The following is a 15,030-nucleotide window of genomic DNA, read 5'->3' as shown; positions in this document are numbered from 1 at the left end:
AACATTTTTGGGAATGTTAGTCACATGTGATAATTGTGATCTTTTCTTTTCTCATGAATGATATGCTTGTGATATTCTTCATCGTGCATCCATGACAGTGTGCAAGCCTTGTACCACCCTTGTTGATACTAGCTCTAGCTTAAGTGCCATCGTAGGGGTTCATATACGCGATGGCACTCTTTATCGTAGTCTCGTAGAGGCAATTCGTATCTAACATTCACTCGTCCAAACTCTCATATGTTGTGCAACGTATTTATCCATCCACACATTCTCCCTGGTCCACACACTTGTAGAGGCACTTTAATAAATGACTATTACGACATGGTACCATTGATATTGGTCTTCGCGCATAAGCCTTACTTGGTCTATCTCTCACCACATACTTTAATTAACGATGTTTGGAGCGGTTGTCTAGACACCCATCGATCCACGCCCAACTATTGTATTCTTCTTGGAGACAATCATATCTTGTTCCTCCAGACGGCAGCCACCATTTCCATTTCGAGTGCCGAAGTTGAATATGGGGGGGGGGGGGGGGGGTTGCTAATACGGTTGGCGAAGTAACTTGATTACTTAATTTTTGACTCAAGATCGACTCATGAAAAAGCTCCATCGAGTCGAGCGAAAAACGAGCTTGAGCACTCCGTGAGCCTAAATGAGCTTGTTAATTATATCATTTTTATTATACATATATATATACACACATATGTAATGTTATGGAAAAAATACTACATAATATATAGTATATATGTTATATATAAAATTAATTAATAAATAGAAAACGAGCTGCCAAACTCGAACTTCAAAAATAGAAATCGAAACAAGTCGAGCTTGACCTCTGTGTATGTTAAACGTGCTGAGTTCGAACCTAGTCGAGCTCGGGCTCGTGGCTCGTTTACACATCTATATTAGCAAACACTACACACAAATAATCTAGTACGTATTGTCACTTTTAGTTCATATTTAATATTTCTTTACAAACATTTCATACAACATATCATTAGAGCTTGAGCTCTGTATAATTATACAAGCTAAGCTCAAGCGTAGTCGAGCTTGGTGTGGGGTTTCTTTTGGACACCTGTATTGGCAAACACTACACACAATAATCTTAGACGTATTGTAACTTTATTTCTTATTCAATATTTCTTTACAAACGGTTTTCATTCAACATATCATTAGATGAATTCAAAAAACAAAAAAACAACAAAGATCAGTTAAAAAGACATACCAAACAAGTTAAAAGTCATCTAAATATGCAATCTCTTTTAACTAAAACGAGGTACACACATTGAGTCATGTCATATGCAACCGCCTTTGTTAGATAGACAGAGAGCTATATTAATCTTATATAATTAAATTAGAACTAAAAGAGAAGAGATGAGGGACACCTTTTCCTTTATCTCACTTGTTTCAGTTAAAGTTAGAGGGAATTCTGGTGTTTTTCATGGTTAAAGCACACACACACATCTCTCTCTCTCTCTCTCTCTCTCTCTCTCTCTCTCTAACACACACATATACAAACACATACACACACAATGGTATATTTGCTTGAGAATATTTCCACTTTAGAAGAATATATCTAACCCGGGTATCCTTTCATTCTTGTTTTCACCTGTTTATATCTCTAAAAAAGGGATTTTGAACTTATTCGAGTTGTGTGCCATCTTGTTCATCATCATCATCATAATATTATCTTTCCAGAAACATTCAGATCTCAATAGTAGAAACCAAAGAATAAAGATGATCAAGATTTCATGCTGCGATTCGAAGCTTGATTGAATAACGAATAAAACCAAGTTGTGTTTTTGTGGAAATTGTTGAAATGAATATGATTAGCAGCTCTGATCTCATTGATGCAAAGCTTGAAGAACATCAATTATGTGGATCTAAACAGTGTCCCGGATGTGGTCATAAACTCGAAGGAAAACCGGTATGTTTAATTAATGTTATATATATATATAATCCTTTGATAATATTCTTAGCTTCAACTTAAAGATTTTGACAAAATAAGAATCAGTACAAGAGAATAGAATTATACTAATTATGTGTATATATATAAATATGTATAGACAAATTCCATTGAAAAAATATTGTATTTTTCTACTCATTTGTGAAATCTTTAAGCTTTTTGTGTTTAATAGTTTCATGTGATTTGTTAATATTTTTTTGATCATTTTCAGGATTGGGTTGGTTTACCAGCAGGAGTTAAGTTTGATCCAAATGATCAAGAATTGATAGAACATCTTGAAGCAAAAGTTGAAGATAAAAACTTGATCAAATCTCATCCTTTAATTGATGAGTTCATTCCTACTATCGAAGGCGAAGATGGGATTTGTTATACACATCCAGAAAAACTTCCTGGTGAGTATATATAATAGATCGTACGCAACGAATTAAACGAGTAGCATTAACTGTCTAACGGTCTAACTACCAGAAGAACAAGAAATAATATCATGATAGAAGGTTTCTTGTTCATTAAGTTACAATGGGTTAGGTTATCCAATAAAATCAAAGAAAATTAGGGTTTTCTAGTTTGTTATGACTTTTTTTATTAAAGAAGTGAATATTTGTCACACCTAAATGAACCTAATATTGATAAAACTTAGGATTTCTTGTTTGTTGTGACTCTCTTATATTTTGTTTCTTGGTTTTTAGGAGTTACAAGAGATGGATTAAGTAGACACTTTTTTCATCGTCCTTCAAAAGCTTATACCACCGGCACAAGAAAAAGACGAAAAATCCAGACCAAGTGTGATCTACAAGGGGGTGAAACACGATGGCATAAAACGGGCAAGACCCGTCCGGTTATGGTGGGTGGGAAGCAAAAAGGGTGTAAGAAAATCCTGGTACTTTATACGAACTTTGGGAAAAACCGGAAACCTGAAAAAACTAATTGGGTGATGCATCAATATCACCTCGGGCAACATGAGGAGGAGAGGGAAGGCGAGCTTGTGGTATCGAAAATATTTTACCAAACTCAACCGAGGCAATGTAATTGGTCCGAGAGAGCGATTAACAACAACGTTTTATCGAATAATGTTCACATTGAACGCATGGATAATGTTAGTAGAAGTGGAAGTTGTTCTTCTTCAAAAGAAATAAATGTTGCAACTACAACCACTCATGTCACTGGTCACATGAACATTAGAGATGAACTTGTTGGCAATGTTATGACAAGTTACAATCCAATGGATCAAATGCAACATTTTAAACATGATGTGGATCAATTTAGCTTCGTGCCATATAGAAAAAGCTTCGGTGAGGTATGTTTTTGGATCAAATTTTCGTCCATTAGTGATGGTATATCGTATTCTTGTAGAGACATATTTATTTTGTGGGTCCGAGCTTAAGGTTTATATGGGGCACAAAAATATATAAAGAAAAGTTTAAATCCCTATTGAGATCACATATATATGTATTATGTAAGAAAACAAAACACTTCAACTTGGATCGTACTAATACCTAAAGATCTCAAGTATGCTACCCGTTGTTTTCATAACCATGTGCGCTAGTCAGACAAAGAACTACACAACCGCTCTGGTTGTGTGGTTTTGAATTGTCGTAATTTGAACCGGTAGATTATTTGCAATTATTTGAACATGTGAACCGTACTTGTGGTTGGACCGGATTTTTAAAAGAGAAAATTTTCCTTTTATTCCCAAAATATCATTTACTTCTTTTTTACTAATTCATAAAAGTTGTTAAAATTGTAAATTCACGTAAAAATATAGGTTATACTTTGTTTTAAATTAGTTATATATATACATATATATCAGTGTTTTAAAAACCGGTTAAACCGGATTTCACACAGTAGGCCGGTATTTTGAGTCCGGTATGTTTGACCGGTTTGCTAAAACATCATACCGGCGGTTTTGTCTACCGGCAAACCGGTTTTAAGCCCGAGAAATTTTTGAATTTTGTGACCCATATTTTTTCAAAATTACTTTTAACCCAACAATTAACATTCAAACGTGTAAACTTTAGAACTATTTTTTTTTAAATTAAGTGCTTTTTGCATAATTTTGTCAATATGGATTAACTTTTGGATTATATTTTGTTATAGGAATCATTTAGTTTTGGGTTATTTATGAATTAAAGTTACATTTATAAGAAATTATAAGGTAAACTATTCAACCGGTTGAACCTCCCGGTATAACCTGGTTCAACCGGTTGTACCATTTTTTAGTCTAATCCGGTACAAATAAAATACCGGTTTTTAAAACATTGATATACACACACACTGGTTTTTAAATCGGTTCAAACAGTGGACTAGTACGATGATCTGCTTGATCATCGGTGCTACCTGTGTAAGAGAACAAAATCTTAAATCTTTTGGTGCTATTTCTTGAGTCATGAATATCAATATAGATATGAACTTGAAAGACCTAAAATGTTTTGTTTTTTGTGTTTTGTTTTTGTTTTGTTGCAAAAGGAGTTTTGTTGATTGTATTTTACACAATCTTTTTGTCTTGTGGATATGAAATGAGGCCTAGCAATGTGGATATATTGCTTGTATTATCAGGAAGACTAGTCAATATTTGTGTGAAATAATAATGTACCACCTTTTGAATTTGATTCCATGCATGTATGGTTGTACATAGTGCATGTAGTCATATACACACATAACATATTAAGTGAAGTATAAGTAATAAAGAGTATGAGTGAACTTTGCAGGTAGCAGGAGAGGCTTCTACCACGTGCGATGAGCGTGACCTGCAAAAGCAACATCAACATTATCCACATCAGCACCACGTGGCAACGACAGCCTTCCATGTCAGCAGATCCTCTCATGCCATTCAGCAATCATCACTCCTCCTACCTTAAATCACACATCCATTAATATTCTTGATGATGAGTCCTTCCATGTCTCTAGGATCATTGAAACTTTTCAGGTAAGATAATATTAATTACATACATTTTTATTTATTTATTTAGGTTAATTAACATATATTTAAATCTTCTGAAATAATTAGACATATATTCAATTTCGTTAATTTTCCTTTGTAAGTATCGGTTGTCTTTGTTTGTTCATTTTCTTTTCTTGTATGTTCCAGGCTTTTGCGGCTTGCAAATTGTCTTTTTTTTATCGTTAATGATTTTCCTTTTAAAAAAATAAAAAAAAATAGTCATATATAAATTAAGGGTCTTTTAGTTCTTGTCAACCAAGTTGAGGACAAGTAATGATATACACTTTTATGTTCTTGTCTTGGTGACAATACATGATTATATGGATAATTATGTTCTATTATTGTGGAGAAATAGACCACTTAAATATGTCTGTAGGCTGTAACAAAGAAGCATGCATGCACACCATCTTTAGGATATTTGGATGCTAGCTAGATCTTCAATTAAAAATTTATACTATATATATTATAAACATGCTTTTAGTGATTTTTAAATTTTAATAATAATAATAATAATAATAATGTGAATTTGTTAAAATAGTACATATATACACACACCATGTTTGTTTATGTACTATATTTATAAATATTTTTATGCATTGATATAATTAAATACAGCAACAGCAGCATCAAAAGGTTGGAGGAAGATCAGCATCAGGATTAGAAGAAATGATAATGGGATGCACTCCGTCTTCGTCAACCGATGTCAAAGAAGTGAGTTTTCCTGCATTTTTAATATAATATAATATATATATTGTTTTGAATCATAAAATACAAATTAAATTAACGTTTTAACTGTGTGAATCAATTAGTGTAATTGTATATACAGCATAACGTTTACATAATTACACTAATTGTATAGATAATTACACTACTTAATTTACACAGTTAACGTGTTTTTTTAGTTCGTATGTTAATTTTCCTCTATATATATATGTGTACGTGTGTTAAAGGATGGGTGAAGAAAAAAAATGAAATGGTAATTGATTAATATATATTATTAGTAATATATGAAATAAATAAAGAAAAGTTGTTTTCTCTTTATGTCTTTTGACGGTACTGATTACCAAACAAGAAGCAGCAGAATCGTGAAAAGAAAAAGAGCAAAAGAAGTATCGAATTCTATATACTCTTTAATTAATTAATTAATTAATTATATTTATAGTATTTAATTGCCTCTATTTTTTTTTTTTTGAAAGACTAACAAAATATATTAAGAATAATGGAGCTAGCAAGAAACTAGAACCACCACACCAAAGTACAGCCAGCGGCTCACACGAGCAAAAACAAACAACAAAAGACAACCGACCCGAACTACACAAGCGTTATACATTAAACCTACGCCAAACATCCCAAGTAAGCACTCTCTTTCCCCCCCTATGCTTTATCCAAAGGAAGCTCAAGACTTTTATCTCCTCCACCAAACCCGCGACTTGTGTCGGGATCCCCTTATAAACAAGAGCATTCCTTTTCTTCCATAAACACCAAACCACAATTAGGCAAACCGCATGAAGAACATCCGCCTTTTCTTTCTCAAACCTTGAAAACTTGTGAAGCTCCAACACGTCTCGAAAGCTAAACAAGAAAGGAGTTGGCATTTTACACCATTGAGCGAGCACACTCCACATGTATTGTGCAAGCCCACAAGAAACCATTACATGTTCCACCGTTTCCTCAACCTCCCCACAAAACGGACACAAATTTGAAACCACCGGAATATTAATTGCCTCTAATTGTTTGTTACATCTTAAATATTGTTGTTTACATCTTTTTAATTTTAATCATTTTAACAGAATTTAGGTTTTGTTATTCAAATTACAATTTCATTTTACACGTTAACATCATTTTCTATGTAAATTAAATAACCAAATATTGTGTGATGATGAATTGATTTCATCTTATATATCAACTTGTTTATGAGAAAACATATATTTAAACAATATTATATTATTGTCTTATTTTTTATAGAATTATACCGTAAAATTATACCATATATAGACTAAATATATAAGTCGTGTGACATAAAAGTGGTACATTTTCACATGACGAACCTTTATCAATTTTTGCATCTTAAGATATACATGCCTAGTAAATAAAATTAATACAATAGCTCATAAGCTCATAAAACAAAATGAATTGCTTATTTTTTTTAATATTAAAAGTTTTTAAAATAAAAATGCTAGAAATGTTATGTTTATTCTTTCATCACAAAATTAAAAGTAAATGATGAAAAAAAACATTTCGTTTATGTATACAAATATACAATATACATACATGGAGGTTATAGTATCTAGCAACATATATATCTATATATGTAAATATATATATTTTTTACTCGTTTAATCTGTAACATTATTTCCTTAATTAACAAGTAATTAATCCAATAACACTAAATAACCAACAAAATAGTTCTTATTAAAAACATCCAAACAATTACAATGAGGTAAGAGCATTCACATCTCATCCCCCATCTCCATCTCTATAATTACACTAAAAACACTACATTTCTCTCTCCTGTTCAATTAAATAATATATTTTATACTTTTATCATTACAGTTTTCTCTCTCTTATACTCACAACCAATCTAACAAATATTAAAAAATAAATAGGGGCTAACAAAGTTCCTCAAATATTTCCCCAAATTTACAAAAATCACTACATTTCTCTCTCTAACCTATAATTTACACTCACAATTATTCAAAACTCCACCCTATAATTTACCAATCCCCCTCAAATAATTATGGGGGATGGGATGAGAATGCTCTAACAGGTTATTTATATAGGGGGTGGATCTCCTAAAATAATGTTTTGCCTACGTAACCTAAGAAAGATTATATGGAGATGACATACAATTAAAATTAACTTGAGCATGTATATAAACATAAGCATTTATTTGATACTTCTCAAATATATATGTATATAAACATAAACACTTATATGGAAATGTAAAGAAGTATAAAATTATAAAAATATGAGCAATTGATCAAAATTTAAATGATATAAGTTTTTTAGTTATCTTAATAATACAGTGTTCTATAATAATTCCTCTATATATATCATGTGTATATTGTGGTTGAAATACATTTAACATGAGCATGTCTAATTTGTTTTTGTGCAATAAAATCATGCATAAAATGCTTTATGTTTATTTTTAAAAAGGAAAATAATTGGATAAAAAGTGAGCCAAAAGATGAGCCATAATTTGTGGAACCTGCTTCCTTTCCCATCTACTGAATAACAAGAGAAAAGTTAAAAGAAGCTGAAGCAGTCGTTATCTGCTCCAAATATAGTTTGAATACCGATTTAAATTTTTACTCACCTTTTTATATTTAGGCATTCTGGTTTTAACGGATCACGTACTTTAACGAGTCATGTTAGTACTAATGTACATGTATTAAATGACATAGTTTAGATTATTAAAATTTAATTTATATTTTATCTTTAAAATCCTAATATAATTGCACGCAAAAATTGAAGGATAGATATAGTAGGGTTTGAAGACAAAGGTGGGTTTGAAAGAAAAGCTAAGACAATGACCCAAAATCTTTTGCAAATGTATGGTATCCTAGGACATGTATACACGTCTTTTTAGTGTAGAGGAAAAAAAAAAGAATATGAATAAAATACAGTTTTATAATGAAACGAAAACTCTTTAAAATCTCCAATTGCTACAATTAGTTTTCAAAATCTATTTTTCTTTTGATTAATAAAAATTATTCACTTTTTTTATCTTCAGCAACTCCGACTCTTATTATTATTTTGTGTTGATAGCAGGAGTGTTCCATAACAAACCCACAAGAGACAGAGTGGTTGAAGTACAATTCCTATTGGCTTGATCCGGACCACCATGTCTAGATCTCGACATTTGAATGATACATGCATACGTACGTACATGTGTGTATATACACACATGCAAGTTTAAATAATTAATAATCGTTAAATATTTATTTGTTACTTTGAATCATTTTATTCACATCAGTATACGTACACTATATGTATACATAACGTATACATGTGTGATCTTGTTTTTTAAAACCGTTAGAAACTATAGTATATCACTTGTAAATTATTGTAGTTTCTAAATATTTAATGAAAATATATATTTTAATTTCAAGTGAAAATAGACTTTTTTTAAGAGTTTTATTTATCCTTTTCTTTTTAACAAGTATTTGTTTATCTTGTTAAATGTTTGAAAAACAATGAATCGTGCAAGAATGAGGGGAAAAGAATAGTCATGCATTGTTTCAGCCACTCGTGCTTGCTAAAATTAGGCCTTTTTTTGTTTCTATAATTTGTAAAACATATTTATATTTGTAATAAAAAGGCAAGTATGCTAGTTTAAGAATTCAATCTAAATGCTTGTTTTTTTTCATTTTATTTTTAATATCTCATATGTAAATTGTGTAAGTGTGAATTGTGTACATGTTATATATTAATATATAAGAGATATATGTAAATTATGTACTATTCTATTAAATTGTTTCTTACAGTGTTATATACTATATACTGTATACATTTTTGTAAGTGTGTATGCACATCAATACATCATGCCCTCTTTCTCTCTATATCATGCTCCCTATTGAAAAACAAACCTAATGCTATTAGTAGAGTTATCTAACAAAAAAGTTTACTTGTAATTCTACAACCTCTTAATTGAAAAGTTATACTTAAGTCACAATTAAATGTGTATTTGTTTTAAACGGTCCAAGACTAACGGATAGTTAACTCCATTAGTTTGTTGTTTACGTGGCACGACCAGCTGTCAAAAAAAATCTTATGTGACACAATTACGTGCATCTGTTTATTTATTTAACCATGCCGGCCATGGCTAGCTGATCAACTGACGTTTTAAGGTTCTTTAATTCATCAATTTGGTGTTTTAGGGTCAGACGAAAGTAGCCATGGCCGACACTAATTATATAAATACACAGCTGCCATGTAATTGTGTCATATAAGATTATTTCTTACAGCCGGACGTGCCATGTAAGCAACAGAATAACATATATAGATAACCATCTGTTAGTCGCGAACCGCTGAAAACAAATACATATTTAGTTGAGACCGTCACCATCCAAATATAAAGTTGTGACTGCATATTATTTGTTGATAGGATATAGTTAATATTATTTAAAACCAATTTTTCAATAATATTTTTTTTCTCTAATCTTAAATGGTTAAATGGTATACAATCCACATTGATTGATGCACTTTAATTTTATAGATCTATCTTTCTATCACAGGACAAAAACTGTAAGATTAAAGGGTTTTGTCATCCATCAACAAGAAAAACCTTAACTGGAACAGAAAACTAACTGTAAACTAAATAATGTGTGGAAAGAGTTTAAAGAAGAATCCAAAAATGGAAAGTGGGAAAAGGAAAAGAAGAAACTCAAGGAAAGGCTGCTATACTGACACCATTATGATTACAGATATCATCTTTATGCATATTATTTTTTATTTATATTAAAATAACCCTTAACATACATACAAAGCTAAATTTAAACGAATCTAATAACATAATTAAAAAATGAAAGTTATTTTATAGTCTTTATCAAACGGCTTAAACTACTTAAAATAATTAAAGATTTATTTTCAGGTTATGTTTTACATAATACTATCAAACTTTAAAATAAAAACTTTTATTAATATTATTGGTTAGGACAATAACACAGTGCATGTACAAATTTGACTAGTGAAACTACACACATGTATGCGTCGATCTTCTTTTCTTTTGTCAAGACATGTACAATTTATAAATTAATAACCTTGATAAAACTAATAATTTGTTCAGTCCCTACTTAAGATCAATGCAAAATTTGACTCCAATCGATAAAATAATAAAATGGTAACTTTTTTGAAATCCCAATGTATTGCATATATATTTGTTCCAACGAAACTATAAATTAATAATTAATAAAAGATTTCAAATTCTAAAATTGTCTATTAAAAGATGAATCAATAGTCACTTGTTTTTATTTTTAAACTTCAAATCTATACTGAGTTCATATTTAAAAATTTTCAATAAACATTTTATAGTGATCAATTTCTAACCATGTTTAGTGTTGTATGGAGATGAAATGTGTCTTGAAACTTGTTTTTGTAATCTATTTTCTGATACCATGAAATAAATTTTTACTTATTCAAATACAATAAACTTGACAAAGATTAAATTGTGAATGTACATTACACTTGGTAATTAAAAGTCATACGTAAAACATTTTTAAATTAATAAATAATTAGCTAGACAAGAAAATAACGAATTAGAAACTTAAACATTACCAAGAACAAAACTAATATACTTACTATGTATTGAATCAGTATCATCGTGTGTGTAACTTATATTGAATAAGCTATGATCATCTAAAATTTGGGTTGTTCGACAATGGGTTGAGCCGAATCATCAACTCATGCCCATAAAATGTGAGTCGAGTTGACACAACTAGTCATCTTCAGTTTGAACAAAGTTGAGGCGGTATTCAACTTGAGTCAGCTCATTGTTCTATCGTTGGATCATTTTATTTTTTTTTTGAATTTTGATGATTTTATGTGTATGTTTTAAAAAATGTTTCAAATAGTTAGTAACATAATCAAACTGTACAAGTCTCGGAAATTAGTTAAGCGAGCTATCTTTAGCTCAAACTCGCCTCGAATATTTATATTAATCAACTAGCTTGATTCAAATGAGCTAAGGCTTAATCATCTTAATTAGTAGTTAGGAAAAGAAAAGCTTAATGAAAAGTTAAAGCTTAATGTATATTGTATAGGGACCATTTGGAACAATAACAAAGACTTGTGGATATTAATAAAAAAATGATGAACAATGATTATCTCTTGTGAGAAGTGTCACTTTCCACATGCATGCAAATAAAAATAAATATAAATACAAAATAAATTGTTAAAAAGTTGAAATTCAAATTTCAGCACTTTATAGAAGATTTTGGAAGCTTTTATAACAAAAGAAAGAAGCAACTAGGACCAGAATGACAAGTAACAAGTGTGCAAGTGAAGTAGCTAAAGGTACAAGTTGTCACTGCATGGTGTATGTGTTTCATAATATTCTGTTTCCATAAAGAAGTTGCAGAGTGGGAATATGACAACATGCATGGCTGCTTTTTAGAGACAAAGAATCTTTCACTCACTTTCATTTAAGAATAAAACTATCACGTAGAAGTGATCATAAATATTTCTATTTTTATATGTATTTATATGTAGGATTGTCATGTGACATTGATGTTTTGTTTTTCATTGATGTATTATAATATATAATATACTCGGACGGTAAATAACACTTAGGGCTGTAAATGAACCGAACTAAATTGGATGAGATATTGCTCTTGTTTGTCCGTTAAGCTTTTTTCAGGCGGAATGGTTCACAAACACTCTACTAAATGAAAATTTGTTTTAAGTGTTCGTCGTTATGGAATTCAGTTTGTTCATGTTTGTACATATCAGTTCGTTAATATTGTATATAAATGCAAACAAACACTAACGAACATTGTCGGGTGCTAACAGACAGACAAACATAAATGATTCTAACGGGCAAACAAACAGAAACAACGCTAACAGACAAACAAACGTAAACAATTACATATTAATTCGAGAATAATAACCATACATCCACACAAGCCACAAATCCAGAATTCTTAATAGTTTACATGGTAATCAAAACATAATATTAAGAAAATGGATGAACATAAACGGACTTCCTGCCAAACAACTCAAGTTTGTTCATTTATCAAACGGACGAACATTAATAAACTTTATGCCGAAAGGCGCCAGACATCCAATTCGTTTACGACCCTAGTAACACGTATATATGGGACTTGAACCTTCACCATTTACAAGTGACTTCATCTCAACAAACACTTTGATACCATTGGGCTAGCTATAAGCCCTTTACTTTGATGTACTTTCAATCGGTGTAGCTTCATTTTACTTTTGGCCGGTTGATTTTAGAGTTTTAAACTATAGAGAACAATTTTGTTTACGGTTTATACTGAAAACTGGCTATAAAAAACTGGACGAGGCTGTAAGATTGATATGTTTTAACTTTTAATTTTCAAAGTATTACACATGATCATTGGAATATATGGTGAGTCAATGACTCTAGTAAAAGAACTCCTAGACTCAACAACTCTTAATACGAAAATTTTAATGGGATATAAGAATTTGGGTGATAGTTATATATCATAGGAGAATAGATTCTATGTATTCACTTTATTTTGATCATTTGTGATATTATTATTCACTACATTTTCTTGATGTACAAGAAATATCTTATTCTTAAGTTATCTAAAAGTAGACATGGGTCATGTGTAATGTGTTATGGATGTCAAAGCATTTTCGACAGTTTATAAATCAAGATCCCATTTATAATACACTTAGAAGCGAGAATAGCAAAATATAATGAGTAAACTGCGATTTTCGTCTCTGTGATTTGTCCAAATCTACAGTTTTAGTCCAATAGTTTCAAATCTGTGATTTTCGTCCCTGTGGTTTCATTTCACTTGCAGTTAAACCCGACTCCACTAACCCTGTTAAGTCTGATCGTTAAACTCATCAGTGTGCCCCTCACGCGAGGGGAAATTTTGTCCTTTTTTTCCTCAAATACACCTCAGCCCCTCACGCGAGGTGGCTTGCGAATTAGTGTTGAGGTTTATTTGGGAGAAAAATTACAAAACTGCCCCTCACGTGAGGGGCAAGTTGATGGGTCTAACGACCATACTTAACAGGGTTAGTGGAGTCGGGTTTAATTGCAAGTGAAATGAAACCACATGGATGAAAATCACAGATTTGAAACTACTAGACTAAAACCGCAGATTTGAATAAATTACAGGGACGAAAACCGCAGTTTACAATAATAAAATAAATTAGACTTTTTAACCACAATAACTCTTCTTGGTTAGAAAAAAAATAAGACATTTTCTTTTGTATCACTTTCTTTTCTTAAAAATGTAGATAGGAAGCATGCCTTACAAACATATTATTTGAAACCCCTCTCATCAATTGAGGATGATATATTTTCTTTTTTTAACAGCGACATATACATGTTTTTTATTCATAAACATTAGGTGACAATTTAAAAACGTGCTACAAAATTAGAGGGTGTTATGCTAGGATTTTTTTTTATTATTATTATTAAAATTTCACTTTAGGTCCTAAGCATATGAAGTTGGTGATGTGGGTTCGAGCCCACGTATCTGTAATTTGTTTTATCCAGAAGACCATAACCCTTCTTGTTCATACAACCTTATGTTCAACTGTTCAAGGGCGGATTTAGGTCGGTAATACCATGGTCACGTGACACCGTAAAAGAAAAGTTAACATGTTATATTACATTCGACAGATGAGCATAGAGAAGCATATCGAACAGGTTTGAAACCAAACTGAACCTCATGTCTGTAATCGGTTTGAGGACCCTCCGCCTATGAAACCATACCAATATGATATTTTCCCTTAACAAACGAAACCAAACAAGTTTAGGGGGGTTTCGACTAGTTTTGACTCACTCGAATTTGACTCCAAACCGACAAGATTTGAGCCCAAGACTAGTATTGTGCACCTCTAGATGAGTAACACCGTGGCATTACGGCAACCTAAGTAAAGATTTGAAAAGGTTTTGTGCTTTTAGGAAGAGTTTATAGAAGTGTTATATATGATTACTGTGTATTTGTTCTTACAGTGTAATACTATTGGAACTAGGGGTTCAAACGAGCCGAGCCGCTCGCGAGCTAATCGAGATCGGCTCATGAAAAGCTCAATCGAGCCAAGCTTAAACGAACCTGAGCCTAAAAGTAAACTCGCTTAATAAACGAGCATGAGCCCTAGCTTCACTTATCTAGCTCAAGCCAGCTCTTGAACCTAAATGAGCATGTTATTTATTTTTTTAATGTATATATATATATATTTATTAATTATTAATTAATATATATAATGTTATGAAAAACAACTAAAATTAACCAAATAATATTATGTTATTTTATATATGAAATTATAATTGAAAAGAAATTTATAAGAATATTTATAAATATATAAAAATTAATTAAAAAAATAGTAACCAAGCTTGAAAATCTACTCACGAGCCAAACTCGAGCTTTGACATTCTGGGCTCGGCTTGTCTCATTTG

General features: G+C 31.1%; 1 pseudogene across 1 annotated transcript; it reads left to right on the top strand.

The window, feature by feature from the left end:
* Positions 1-1,226: 1,226 nt before the first annotated feature.
* LOC143622435 (NAC domain-containing protein 75-like) lies at positions 1,227-8,759 on the top strand (annotated as a pseudogene). The gene is made up of 6 exons (XR_013151705.1): positions 1,227-1,930; positions 2,181-2,361; positions 2,656-3,263; positions 4,675-4,892; positions 5,523-5,618; positions 8,676-8,759. The product of XR_013151705.1 is annotated as an NAC domain-containing protein 75-like (transcript).
* Positions 8,760-15,030: the final 6,271 nt, after the last annotated feature.

The sequence above is a fragment of the Bidens hawaiensis genome, unplaced genomic scaffold (assembly GCF_021521415.1).
Source record: "Bidens hawaiensis isolate Kalapana, Puna unplaced genomic scaffold, B.hawaiensis_p1.1 tig00003141_1, whole genome shotgun sequence".
Classification (NCBI taxonomy): domain Eukaryota; kingdom Viridiplantae; phylum Streptophyta; class Magnoliopsida; order Asterales; family Asteraceae; genus Bidens; species Bidens hawaiensis.
Note: the sequence above shows the minus strand (reverse complement) of the source record. Positions and strands in the feature narration are given on the sequence as shown.